The sequence below is a fragment of the Triplophysa dalaica genome, chromosome 16 (genome assembly GCF_015846415.1).
Source record: "Triplophysa dalaica isolate WHDGS20190420 chromosome 16, ASM1584641v1, whole genome shotgun sequence".
Lineage (NCBI taxonomy): Eukaryota > Metazoa > Chordata > Actinopteri > Cypriniformes > Nemacheilidae > Triplophysa > Triplophysa dalaica.
The window spans coordinates 14231481-14245058 of NC_079557.1; the positions used below are offsets into that span (position 1 = coordinate 14231481).

The window sequence follows — 13578 nt, forward strand, 5'->3', positions numbered from 1 at the left end:
CGAGAAATTTGCATTATGGTATAATTTTACCATCGATGTTCAAAGGTGTCAACGTTTACTCCTGTTCTGCTAATTAATTTTCTTCCAAACAGGACGGTTTTATTCAAATGAGCCATTCCCTTCATTAGCACACCTGTGCTCTGCTCCCTCATTAAAATTGGAATCCTGTAAATTTTTGCATCCGCAGACAGTGGCTCTGTTACCAAATATTGAGCAAGGTAGCACTGTGTTAATTAATGTTATAACGAGTCGGTGAGTCAACGAGGACTGATTTGCATAACCTGTGCATTAACAAATCCTGCCGATGAATATTCGTTCTGCGCGTTTGTCGGAGGTCTCTTCATAAGACACATCGCGTTGTTATTTTCTGCCCTCCGGCCCAATAACGCGCCTGCTTGCCACCCTGCGGAGTAAAGCGTATGGGAGATATCAAATAATCAATGGTTCATTAAAATGCGGTTCAAAGTCACATGTTGTCAGACGAAAACTGACATGATGAACTCCTGTTTAAGCAGTTTCTGAATACAACACAGTTTTGTTATATTCTATCTTGCCTTTGAATAAAAGAAAGCTTCCAATGTATTGCATGGTCTTCTGTGATTGGTCCAATGCAGCATTTTGTGGTCACATGTTTTTGTACACTCTTAAAGAAAAAGGTGCTTCAAAATTCTTTGATGCCATTGAAGAACCTTTTGGTTCCATAGAGAACCTTTAACATCTGAAGAACCGTTCTGTGTCACAAAAACTTCTTCAGATTATAAAAATAAATAAAAAACTGTAGGTTCTTTAAAGAACCTTTGACTGAATGGATGTTGTGAAACCCAAAAGTGTTCTTCCATGGCATCGCCTTTTATCTTAAGAGTGTATATTGAGCACTACAATTTTGGAGCCTTGTTTCTTGCAAAACAAAAGTCAATTCAAAGAATTACTAAATTGCCACATAATAAGCTGGACAATGGTTTTGATCACCTTGTTAGAGTTGAAAGGGATAATGTTAAGTCAAAGGAAAAGGTCTTACATCACATTGAAGGAGTTTATTTTAAGAAGTCATTAGAGAATAAAAGCACACAAACAACAGATGGGCCCAAGTACCATTTTTATGTACCATGTAATAATTTGTGTCAAAGATCAAATATTTATACATTAACCTTTATATATCCTAATAAGATACTAAGCTCTTTCTGAAATCTTTAATCGTGACTTCATTTCAAATTCTCGTGGCAGTGTCCTTTGTACGCACTAATAGGCCTCAGCCCATAGGGTGCCGTTTAAATTGGCCATTTGGACATGGGTTATTTATTGGTTATTTGGTTAAAAATGGACTGCGGCAAAGAGCAGGTTTCTTCCTTCGCTTTAAATTGTCTTTTGTGAAGTCTCCTGGGTGCGCTTGTGCATGCCAAGTGGAGGGTGTTACCCACATCCTGCAAATTAGCAGGGCGATTTCCATCCAAAAGTTTGGACAACTCACACCAAGCGTTACAAGCGGCCCTAAAGAGGACGGCCATGACCACTGAGGTTGGGGCAGAAGCGATTCCTCCAATTCAAAACAGTTGACTTAGTTATTACAGCTAGGGATTACCCAAATAATTTACCATGCTCTGTTAGGTTTAGCTCATGTAACACCCGGCCGGGATTGGCTGCAGGACGGCTTGTTTATTTAACGTGTATTGTGCTTACACAGGGGTTTGGTGCGGCGCGCTGTGAATGCCGATTGTTTTTATTGCCGTTGACAGAGTGAAGCAGCAGAGTTGACAACGGCATTAGCAAAGAAAGCACACAGATCATTACAGTGACCTTGTGATACCATCAAAGCGAAAACACAAAACAGAACGAGCTCGCTGTATTTATCTGACTTGTGGTTAAAAAGACTTTTGGCAGGGAATGATTCATCATATGCTTCTCTTAATGAGAAAGTACGAATCCGCGAGGCTCCTTGCCCACGAAGTTGGTTACACAGAATCTTGGCACAAAACTGCCGGTGTGTGATCGAGTTAAATAAATGCACTTAAAGTTGTAATCATAAGCATATGCACCACAGTCTGTTGTGTTATTTTCAGGCATGCTAATCACCAAAAAGCAAATTTAGTGCGTCCTGCTTGTACAAATTCTGGAAAGACTTCACAGTTAATAATTCATAAGCACTTGCTAATCTCACTGTAGGAGTCTAATTAACGCATCATTAAAAGCATAATTCTGATAATTATAATTTCTCACTTTTTAAATGGGAGCGCCACGGAACCGAGCAGAGCGGGGAAGGGTGTCTGTACAGCCAAATTACCCTGTGAACCAGATGCCAGAAACAAAAGTGGGGTGCAAGAGGAAGGAGCCTCGAGTTAAGGCGGAAATAAGGGCTGGCGCACCCCCGTCAAGCTATCGCAACGCGTTCTCCACTGTTTAAGTGATGCTCCTACCGTTGACTCGTGTTATTTAAATGTTCAGTGCAATCCGATAATTGAAGATGGCTTAAATAATATATTTGAAGATCTGATTAACAAAGTCACACCACAACTGTAAAGAAAAGGCTAATTCATTTCATCAGGGGAATATTTTCAAGATTTGTGCACAACGGAAACATATTTACGGGGTATTATTGGTGAAAATGATGATGCCTTGAAATTCAGCCTTCTTTTATTATGTCATCAAAAGGTGTGTCGGTGTGAGAAAGACCCCAGATGTTCTCGGTGCGGCTGCCGTCCAAATCAATTATTCCTCTCTCAGCATGAATTCAATTCTCTTGTACTCATCAGAGGTGTGAATAGGTAAACATCACTTTATTCTTCTTTTCCCCTTATGACGCAGCACTTGTATTAAATGAGACGCAGGGGTTGTGAGAGCGGAACATTTATAGAGGGTTAAATGCGGCATTGATTTCCCTAATGTAATGACACCCATTCACAGGCCCGTTACAGATGTGTAGCCTTGTTGACGCTCTCTGCAAGTAAACAATTGGATTCTTCCTCCTCATGCTGTTTGATGGAGTGATTAGACGAAATATCCACCTTCTAAAGTGTCTGACAATCCGAAAGTCTGTTGAACATGGGCACCTGTGTTGGGCTTGATGAGACTTTACATGATTACACCTGGAATACTCTTTTTTTTTTGAGCAAAGATTAATTGTATTTGCTTTCGCACCTGCATGCGATCGGAAGGTGAGAGCTTTACCACCTCAGGTGTGGAAAGGATGTCGACTTTCTTTTGTGTGTGTGTGTAAATGTGTGTGTTGATATGGCTTTGTTTCTTACATGTTTGTGGCACTCTCTGTTTTAACTTAGCAGACTTGTAACCCAGAAGTCACAAACTGGGTTAAAAAAAGACGACACAAAGAACAGATTTGTAACTTTTAAGTGAGGCCTAACTGATTTCTTCAGATCTGTATTTTAGATCAGAGAGCGTTTGTGGTTTTAATGGGGTCATAACAGCTTTTCTTTAGCTCAGTGGTTAGGCAGTGGTTTTCAAACCTGAGCCTGGGGACCCACCACTCTGCACATTTTGTATATCTCTTTTAAATGACACTGTTAGTTCAATTCATGGATTTCTCACTTAATGAGCTGATGATTTGAGTCAGGTGTTCTAGATAAGGGAGACATTTAAAATGTGTGCCCCAGGCTCAGGTTTGAATACCACTGGATTAGAGCATGGTGCTAACAATGCCAAGGTCATGGGTTTGATACAAGGGATTGCACATACTTAGAAACAAATGTGTAGCATTATGGATAAAAGCGGCTGCAAAATGCATAAATGTAAATAACATTTTATTTTGTCATATTATTTTAGTTTTTCAGTAAAACTTTAATCTGTTGCTACAGTGTCTTTAGAAAAGCAACTTTTGAATGTGAAATGAGAAACAGAGTGCTTTCTCTGGCTTTGCTCGCACACTGGCTGCAGGTTTACTGTTGGCTCTAATAAAAAATTTAGTGTCTATTTACACAAATAGCCCGTCTGGATGGCAGAGACTATTTTGACTAGCTCCGCCCACCAATATGTGATTGGATTAGAGAAAGTGTAAAAAGGACGCCTTTCTAACGTCGACTCTAGTGGCGTAAGGTGTAAAGTCTGTACAGCTTTGGCAATTGAGACAGGGGTTCTAATGTACCTCTTGTTGAAAACGTTCTTTACCTCTTTCTGTCTTTTCTGCATTTACATTTATGTATTTGGCAGACGCTTTTATCCAAAGCAACTTAAAATGCATTATCCTACACATTTATTAAGGTATGTGCGATCCCCTGGGATTGTGTTGTTAACACAATGCTCTTACCACTGAGCTACAGCAAAGCATTTGTTTTCAAAAAAATTACTATATTTGATTCATAATGTTTAGGTTTAAGGTAAGGTTAGGTGTAGGGCCTTAATGTCTCAATAAGTTGCCATCATTTAAATCATTTTTGTAAATATAATAATTAACACTCCGTTATTATTGCATAATGTTTAATGCAGAACAATACTTAGGTGCAAAGACTAACATAAATAAGTTTGTGATCTAGACACTAACTACTATTTCTACTTAATCCAAAAACAGCTGTTTTCGTTAAGTGTAAATAGCATATCGCTAATAATGCTGCCATTTTCAATTAGTGTAAAGAAAACCTACTGCTATTTAAACTTATAGTGTAAATCTATTTATCTATATATCCCAAAATTGTACTCTCCATCCTATAACTCTAGCATCAAATAATCTGAGCATCAAAATAGCATGTGTATTTTTTTTACCTGTGACAATAATTTCTTTATGTCTTAAAATGATTTGACTGTAACTCTTCACCCTTATTTCATGCAGAGTTATAAATGTGCGAATTAGTCCCTGCCTCCCCTCAATCGCACCACCTCGGGCCATATAGGAGGATATAGGCTATACGGACAAAGATGCCGCAATCAGCAGTTCTAGATGCTGCTAAAGCCGGTTTCTCAATGCACACGTGAGCGAAGTGTTAGCAAAGCATAATTTTGGTCGTTGAAATTAACAGGTCAGAAGCTGCATTTTCTAGACTGTCTTTCTTTGGTAAACTGAGGTTTTATGGGGGAAATACTCAACAGTGGTTTTGAATGATTAATCTGCACATGATTTGTTTTAAAACGTACTAAAAACACCACACAGACATGAACAACATTGAAAACTAGATTTTCACCAAAGGGAGACTTGAAATACACCACACAGACCGTTAAGATCAGACTTAATGGAACATTGTTGCGAATTGCAACCTCGGCTCACTCCACCCGATCGAAACACTACGGAGGCTGAGAGAGGACTAAGATGCCGTCATGTATTCGCTTCTTTACCGAACGTGACAGCGTATTTACAAAACGTGTTCTGTCAAGCAGATCCATTTAGGTCCACTGTGAAACAACATGGCTACATTGCAACAACATGCAATCAGACCAACAGTGTAAGTAGATAGAAATAGCTCATTCTAAGGTAATAAAAATACAATTAACTTAATTTGCTCGATTTTAACATTATGTTATCATGTTATCCTACCTTTCCCATTTTTCCCAAATACTTCACCATAACTGCACTGTTGAAATATCTGTCTGATAAATCAGTATCTTTCAAAGCACAATTCTTTGTTCATATTGCACCTGACCCCCAGTTAACTTCCTGTTTGTGTTTGGCGAGTGTCTAACAATATTACTATTTATATGTAATTTATTTAATTTGTTACTATTACTTTGTATTATTATTATAATGTATAATAATTGTATTAAATAAAGATTTGTTGAATTTTATTGAATGTTACTGGTATTAAAAATACAATTTGTTGAATAGGACCTGTAGTTGGGTCAATGGTACATTGACATCTGGCGGTTGAGCTTGGTATCGCAGTCTAAATTCAAAATATTGGGGAGACAAGTTTAGCCAAGTAACAGTTCTTGTCGATTTCTTTTGATTGTTATCAATCAGAAATAATATGAAGGCAATCTATTGTTTTGTGAATGTGTACCGGAAGTTAAGTTGGGGTACCAAAACTGTGTGCATGCGCGACAGCGTTTGTTTTTTTTAAAGATGAAATTGTCAGTACAAGATTTCTAATGGTAAAACCCATATAATGCTGATAAAAACCCTGACTATGAAACAGTAGATGCATCATTCCCAAACTTTAGCAGATTAGGTAAAACCTTGAGGGTAAAAGTGGGGAAAGTAAAGAAAGCCTGGGTTGCTATGGTAACACTTGCAGTTCCTAAGAAGATACTACTGTTCACTGGAGTTATTGCAGTTGTGTTATTTAAGGTGGCCTCAAACATCACTCACAGACAACACACTGTACATTCTTCTGCATATTGCAAGGAATTCAATCTGATTGGCTGGTTCTTTACAATTTCCAGAAGTCAGGGGGCATGGGTTTTACTACTCCACATGGAAACCACCAGGTGTCATGTTTACAATGTGCTACAGAATTATCAAGTTAAAATGTTTGTTTTATCAGTTTGTACCAGGTTAACACAAGTTGAGCACAAATAAACAATGTGTTTTGGTCTAAGTGTTATGTACAAGTAAAACATAACACCTGCCGATCAGTTCTGACTTCTATTTCTTTTCTACTCTTTAAAAAAAAAACCTAAATCTGATTTCTGTAGTAGGCAATATGAGACAGGTCTTTATGATTGCACTTATGCTTTTGTTGTCCTTATGCTGTCCCAATTGCTTCCATTCTTTACCTCATATGCAAGTCGCTTTGGATAAAAGCGTCTGCTAAATGAATAAATGTTCATGTCAAAGTCCTTTTAAGACAATAAAGTTCTTTTGAAAGCCATCTTGGTAATCCTACTGGGCAGCTACAGAATATCTTCTATGTGAGTAATAGCAATACAACTACAGCTTGTATGTTCTTGAAAAACAAAAAATTCCAAAAATGATTATGCCATAAATAATATATCACATTAGCAATCAATGACATAAATGATGACAAGTGTATTATACATTTTGCTTCTCTAGCTCAAATATTTGGATAAACTGGTTAAGCTATTCCTCAGTAAAACAAAGTAATATCTCGATCAAAAAGCTTTATGGCTGAATGTATCCTGCTACCTTTTTTACAGGTATTACCATTTTACAGATTATACATTTTCCTATTTGTAAGTATTAAATTTCATGTTTACCCACTCCAAAAAATTATCACAGATGTGTGATTGGTCGATATTGATCAGGCAGAACTTTCCTGTCTACGTGGATTTTAGATGATGAAGCACTGGATCATCAAAAGCCAAGAAGTATCTTGATTTTTTCCAAAACAATGTCAGATAATATTTAATAGTTGATTAAGTTTTAAGTTCCCATGATGGCACTTACAGTGCAGCTTAACATAAGGATTTCCACAACTATTAACAACACTTAATAGGCAGGTGATAATCACTGACTACATAATGAGCTCTTTCCCAGTTCCTCTTTTGCACTTAAGATAAATCATTTACACTCATTAAATCTTTTCAAGTAATTGGTGTCACCCCCTCAAAAGTTCATGCACCATTAGTGGGTGATATTGAACAACCGAAAGGGGTGAGACATCTCAAGCGTTCTCCAAAATCCCTCAGAACTCAGGCTGCTGCTTACAACACAATGTGGGCTGGCTGCAGACTCACGCTTTGCCGTGGCTACAGATGGCAAGAGCTTGTCCAGCCCTGAATTCTCAGTACAAGATGGCTGGATTGGCTCACATCACTCCATCACCGTCTGCACACATTAAAGATGGCCAGCTTTCCAGCACAACACCATGCATCAAACAAACCGGGCCCACGTAAAGTCGGTTATTTGATGTATGGTGTCACTGTCTGCGTTCATCTGTAATTCTTCAGTTTTAAGTACTGGAAGCACTTTTTTTGGCATGGCTTTAGTCTCTATTGAGACAGGAGGCTCACAGCTTTCAGTGACTGACAGACAATGATGATGTCATTGAGTGTGAAGGACTCTGACCTGAACAGAAGAGGGAGGCTGGTGCTTGTAACTCTCCCAGCTGAGGTGCCTGACGGTGCAGATGGACAGGGGCTGGCTTTGGGTAACTTGTGTGGGAGAGAGGAGTGCTGGAAACGGTACAGAACTGGAGCGATACTTGGTCCTACATCACCTCTTCAACTTCTTAGATGGCTCTGACTATAAATTAAATCACTGTGTTGAAAACTGTTGCAAAACAAAACAGAACCATCATCAAGAAATGGTGTCATTATTATCATTTATTTCAAAAACAGAATTGTTAAAATTACATGTCCCCACCCAATAAAAATTTGTGGCAAACATTTTTTTTCTGAATGCTAAATATGTGGATAAAGCCTTGTGATATACAAAGTTATTTATTGTTGACAACACTAATGGCCTAGATAATTTCAACCCTGATACAGTCACAATGTTACAGGGTTGACGAATAGTGCATGACTAATAACGTTTTTGGCAAAATCTGATTGCACTACATTGTTTACAGTCAATATTTTGGTAATTCAATTAAATCAAACTATCAGTATGAATGCTGAGCTTGACAAGGGGAATAAACATCATGAAGTAATAGAGTTAACGGTAAAAAAAAGAAGTGTCTATTTGAGTACAAATAGGCCACCTTGTTAGCCTTTGTTAGCACCTTGAGAGTATTTTGCACTAAAATTATTTTTTAAGGTTAGGGGTAGGACATTAATATCTCAATAAGTTTCCATCATTTTAATAATTCTTAAAAATATAATGATTTTCACTCTGTTATTATTGCATAATGTTTAATGCACAACAATACGTATCTAACTACTTTTTCTACTTCATCCAAAAACAGCTATTTTCGGCTAGTGTAAATAGCATATCGCTAAGAAATGCGGCTATTTTCACTTAGTGTAAACATAACTAGCATCTTTTGTTGTTTACCTTTAGTGCAAATAACTCCTGCCAGAAAAAAACGTCCATTTTATGTCAGTCCCTCAAATGAGCTAAAGAGGATAAAGATGGAAATGTATCTTCATCATCTTTAGGTCATAGTATTCTTATATCTCACATTAAACACGATGAATGTTATAGCTGCATTGACACGATCTTTGTTAACCTTAATACTTAAATATTGTGATCGGCCAGACAATAAAAACAAACCCTCGGGCATGCAACAGAAACGGTTAATATGGATGTCTGCGTCACAGCAGTGTCGCTTTGAACTAAACGATAGATGGGATGGGCATATGACTGCTTTGGTCGTCACCACTGGTGTTTTTATATACACGACATAAAATATATTTTTTGACACGACTTATCATACGTAAAACTCTCTGCCATAAGAATATTCCCGAATATTCCCAAACCTTGTTTATCTTCTGATATTCGGGATAATTTCCCGACTCGCGCGTGACATGGAGAAAACATGACAGCTCTGAGGTAACATGACTTTGTTTCCTATCCAGATTTAAAACGTAAAATTATGTTAAACGAAACGTTTTGTAATTTCTGTTGTATAAATGTATAAAAATGCTGTAACTTTAGCCCATTATATTTAAAATCGACTATAGGCAACTGACCCGTTTAGTCGCCTGTAGCCTCGCACATCCCTAATAATACGATCATACCTAAAAATACAAGGAATTACACAGATGTCGATTTTGTACATATAATCTGGTATTATATATTATATAAACTACCTGACTGCCAGGTTTTAGCTCATACACAATACGCTGCGACTCGAGCAGCTCTGTCCCGTCGATTTCTTTGCCTAGGCCGCTCGTGAGACCGCGAGCTTGATTAACATTGGTTGGTTGGTTCTTGTAAATATAACGATCAACATTGAAGTGGAATCTTGGGCATGTTCAACCTCAAACCGGTGCGCTACGGTTTCCGGGAACGACACGTTTCCTGGGAACGACACGTTTCCTAGAAACGGTTTGCAACGAGGTTTATGATACGTGTTCTCTTGTTTGCTGGGTGTGTCAAGAATGTCAGCCCAATCAGCAGCATGTATATAAACCACGCGGTATTAAAGGGACAGCTCGCACAATGGGTCAAAATATCCGCTGCAGTTCGGTATACGCAACAATTGAAGATATTAGAAGATATGTATTTTGCAGTATTCAACACGTATTTATACCGATTTCGTCAGGCTCCGAAAATTCTTCGAAAATAACACAAAGAATTCCCTTCTCAGCTGCCGTAGTTAAACTCTTGCGTCATCACAACAGGTTGTTCAACCGCACCACCGTTTCCGTTTAAAAAACGTTTTGTCGGTGCTGAACGCAGCCCTGTTTCATCATTTAGCAGTTTCCTGTGTATGAAGCCTGCAGACCTAAGGGCCAATAGTTGAGGCATATTGAAGAACATCAATCAAAATACACAAATACTACGCTGTAATATTTCATATCAGTCGTTTGTATGTTTGTCTGAATATAAATCACTAATTTTACTGCAGCAGATGCCTGGAGTCCTTTCTAAGGAATGTGGTGAGAACCCTGCCTTGAGCCACATCTAAATCTCAGTGACGATGTTGCAATGATTTAATGATGACAAATGATATCACAGTTCTAATTATGTGCGGCAACAATCCCACCATTTCTTTGATTGTAATAAAGATAACAGCAAACAGCACTGACGGACTCATTCTGCGCAGCAATTACAAATTTGAGCCATCTAGAACAATGACAGTCGTCGCCTCTGATGAGTGATACATGCATTCTCTTTCACAGAAATTAAGGTTCTTTTCTTTCTCGCTCTCCCAAAACAGCTGAAATTAATCACACAAACACTAAATAGAAAAACGGAACAAGAAAGTGATTTGGCACAGGACAAAAGTAAACGCAGGTGCAATGTTTTGTGGTGTGGAAAAGCCATACCACCTAAAAGAAAACAACACTTTCTAGATGGAAATACATAATTGCTGTCATGAATCATGCAAAACTCTTGTTGGAATGTCTTGAGGAGCCATCAGTTAAAGCTACTGCGAAAACCATATAGTCATTCCCACTGAAAGAAGGTTGCTGAAATGGCAATACTTTCAATACAGTTTGGAAAGAACTACTGTGTTGTCTTGGAGGAGCGAGCGACATTTCCAAGCTGGAGCAAAAATCTGAAACTGGAAGGTTGTTGTAGTGAATGATGTACAAATTTAAGGGAGACAGAAAAGCAAAATGAGCGTTTAGCCGCGAGTGTGAATTGCCTTTCGCACCAGACAGATTTTCTGATCCCATTATGGCTCCAGCTAGCGTTTTTAGTGCAAATTTCTCAGTGCTTGTGTGGATTGCACATGCTCCCGATGCCTAATGAGGGAGCATTAGCCAAGGGAGAAGCAGTAATTAGAGCAAGCGTCAGAGCTGAGGACAGATGGCATGCAAAGACAAGTCTTTTGCTTCAGACTTATTGTCCCTCTCCTATGAGGGATGTCAAGACACGCAGCTTTGATTTCGGCTCGTAATACTTCTGATACACTAATTACAAAACAGTTTACTTTGACAAGCTAAATGGGTTTTAAAGATTACCTTCAATACCAGGGCTCTTCTTAAACTAATTGAACGTCAAATCATTGTGTTTGTATTAGAAGAACAGGAAGTTGCATTTATAGAACAGATTATAGAGTGTGTTGGTAATTCTAGCCACACGTTTAAAATCTTTAATATCGCAAAATGATTTTTTGACACTGGACCCAGTCTGAGCTATGGAAACTATCCTACACTAGATGAGTAGTTCAAATGCATCCGATCGTAAATGCGTTTGCAGAAATAGCTGCCGTGTTCGTGGTGGCAGACAGTATATATTTATTTATATTTTCAGAATTCATAACAATCCATGTGATTATTTAGTTGTGACTGTACATAATTAGCTTGAGATCATGGCATAATTTGATGAGTTTTATTAGTGTATTGTTTATGGTAATTTATTGTTCGTGTACTCAAATATTGCGAGACGTTCTGTATTTGTCAATGGCACATTTGGGTCTCTAATTAGGTTGCATGGAGTCGCGAAGAAAATTGTGCGAAGATGATGACAGGCCTATCAACATATCTCTGAGCTTTATGGGTAACTTGCGGTGTGAGAATGTGATTTGGATGACAAACACAATGTGATGTGTCCTGTTTATGAATCTCAGCGTGTATTAACATTCGTGCACGTGTGGCTTTCGCAAGCTGTTTTTATGCCAGTGAGGAGACGATGCGCATACACAAAAGACAAATAACATGGGCGTCAAGGGGCTTCTGTTTGCATTTAACCAAAGTATTTTGTAATATTGCGTTTTGCACGTCAAGATTGATATTCTCACTCTTAAAGGGATAGTTCATCCAAAAATGAAAACATTGTCATAATTTGTTCACATTTATGCCATTGTGTGTGACACTTTTTTCTGTGGAATACAAAAGAAGTTATTTTGAGAAATGTCTCTTTTGTTTTGTGTCCATTAAATGAAAGTCAATATGGTTTGGGCACCAGCGTTCATTAAAGTATCTTCTTTTGTGTTCTGCTAAATAAATAATCATACTGGTTTGGAATGACTTGGGTGAGTAAATGACGAAAGAATTTCATTTGTGAACTATCCCTTTAAATTTCGTCCTTCCTTTTTTTCTACCAACCCTTTTACATGCTCACACTCACACTCTTTTTCTTTCGTGATTAGCTGCCAGTTCAGGTGCTGCTTGTAAAGGTGTTACATAGACAGCGCAAAACTGGGCACATTAGTCAAGGAGTCTCAGCCCTCTCTCACCGGATGCCATGCTTTAGGGGATTCTTTCTGATTCACACATATTTCCCCCAACCTCAATCACTCTCCAGCTTTCTGGCTCCTTCTCTCACCCTCTCTGAAGTCCCTGTATCAGCACTGTGGGGATTTAAAGAGCCCTCGCTCCTCAAAGGGCCTGAAAGCCGCTGTGTTTTAATGTGTCACTCTTAGGTTGTTTTTGTTTATTGTTTCTTCCATAATGTTGTTTCTCTCCTGGTCTGGCTTGCACACCTGCACTGCCCCAGGAGAAGTCCACGGCTTAGACCCCACGCCCCTGACACATGGTTTCTAGCACTTACACACCTTTTAGAGATCACAGAGTCTGAAGTTATTGCTCCGCTTTAACAAAACACTGCCACTGCTGTTCCGGTGCTCCGCCTCAATGTCAACCAAACCCATCATCTCATGTCAATTATTCACAAAGACAAATTGGCTCTACATAAATTTACGTGCAAGATTGGGCGGCATACAAAAAAAACTGTGTGTGTTTAGTCTACAATACAAATTGTAGCCTCAGCGTTTTTTGTTTGTGTATTTAAAAAAAAAATGTTATCTCGTATCAAATGAGGTTTTGGGATTATTCGTTGTTTTTGTAATAACAGTATCTATAGCTTGTGTGTGTGTGAGTGCACTAACTTTGCATGTGAGTTTTTGTGTATGCATGTGTGATCGGCAGCACCTGGGACATCAGGCACACCAGGAACGGCCCCTTTCCCAGAGTGCTGAGCTGAAGTGCCCGCCTAGCTTTGGCACCTCAGCTGTCAGCCCGTTCTGCTGATGAGGAGAAGGTGTGGGGCGATGAAGCCGATAATGAAGGTACCATCTTGTTGTCACGACAGATTGTTTGCTCTGGGCTTTCCGAGGTGACGGCAAGCTCCACCAAACTCCACGCCCCCTCTGCCTCGGGGCTTGGCACCTCTGCTGGGTAGAGGAA

At 38.8% G+C, this 13578-nt stretch overlaps 1 long non-coding RNA gene across 1 annotated transcript in view; it reads right to left on the reverse strand.

Moving 5' to 3' along the window:
- Nucleotides 1-10382, reverse strand: part of LOC130437934 (uncharacterized) — a 50017-nt gene extending 39635 nt beyond the window's left edge. Inside the window, exons 1-2 of the long non-coding RNA XR_008909246.1 lie at nt 9589-10382; nt 7904-8107 (exon numbers count right to left, since the gene is read on the reverse strand). This is a non-coding gene — a long non-coding RNA (uncharacterized LOC130437934). The remainder of the gene's footprint in view (nt 1-7903; nt 8108-9588) is intronic.
- Between the last annotated feature and the right edge of the window lie 3196 nt (nt 10383-13578).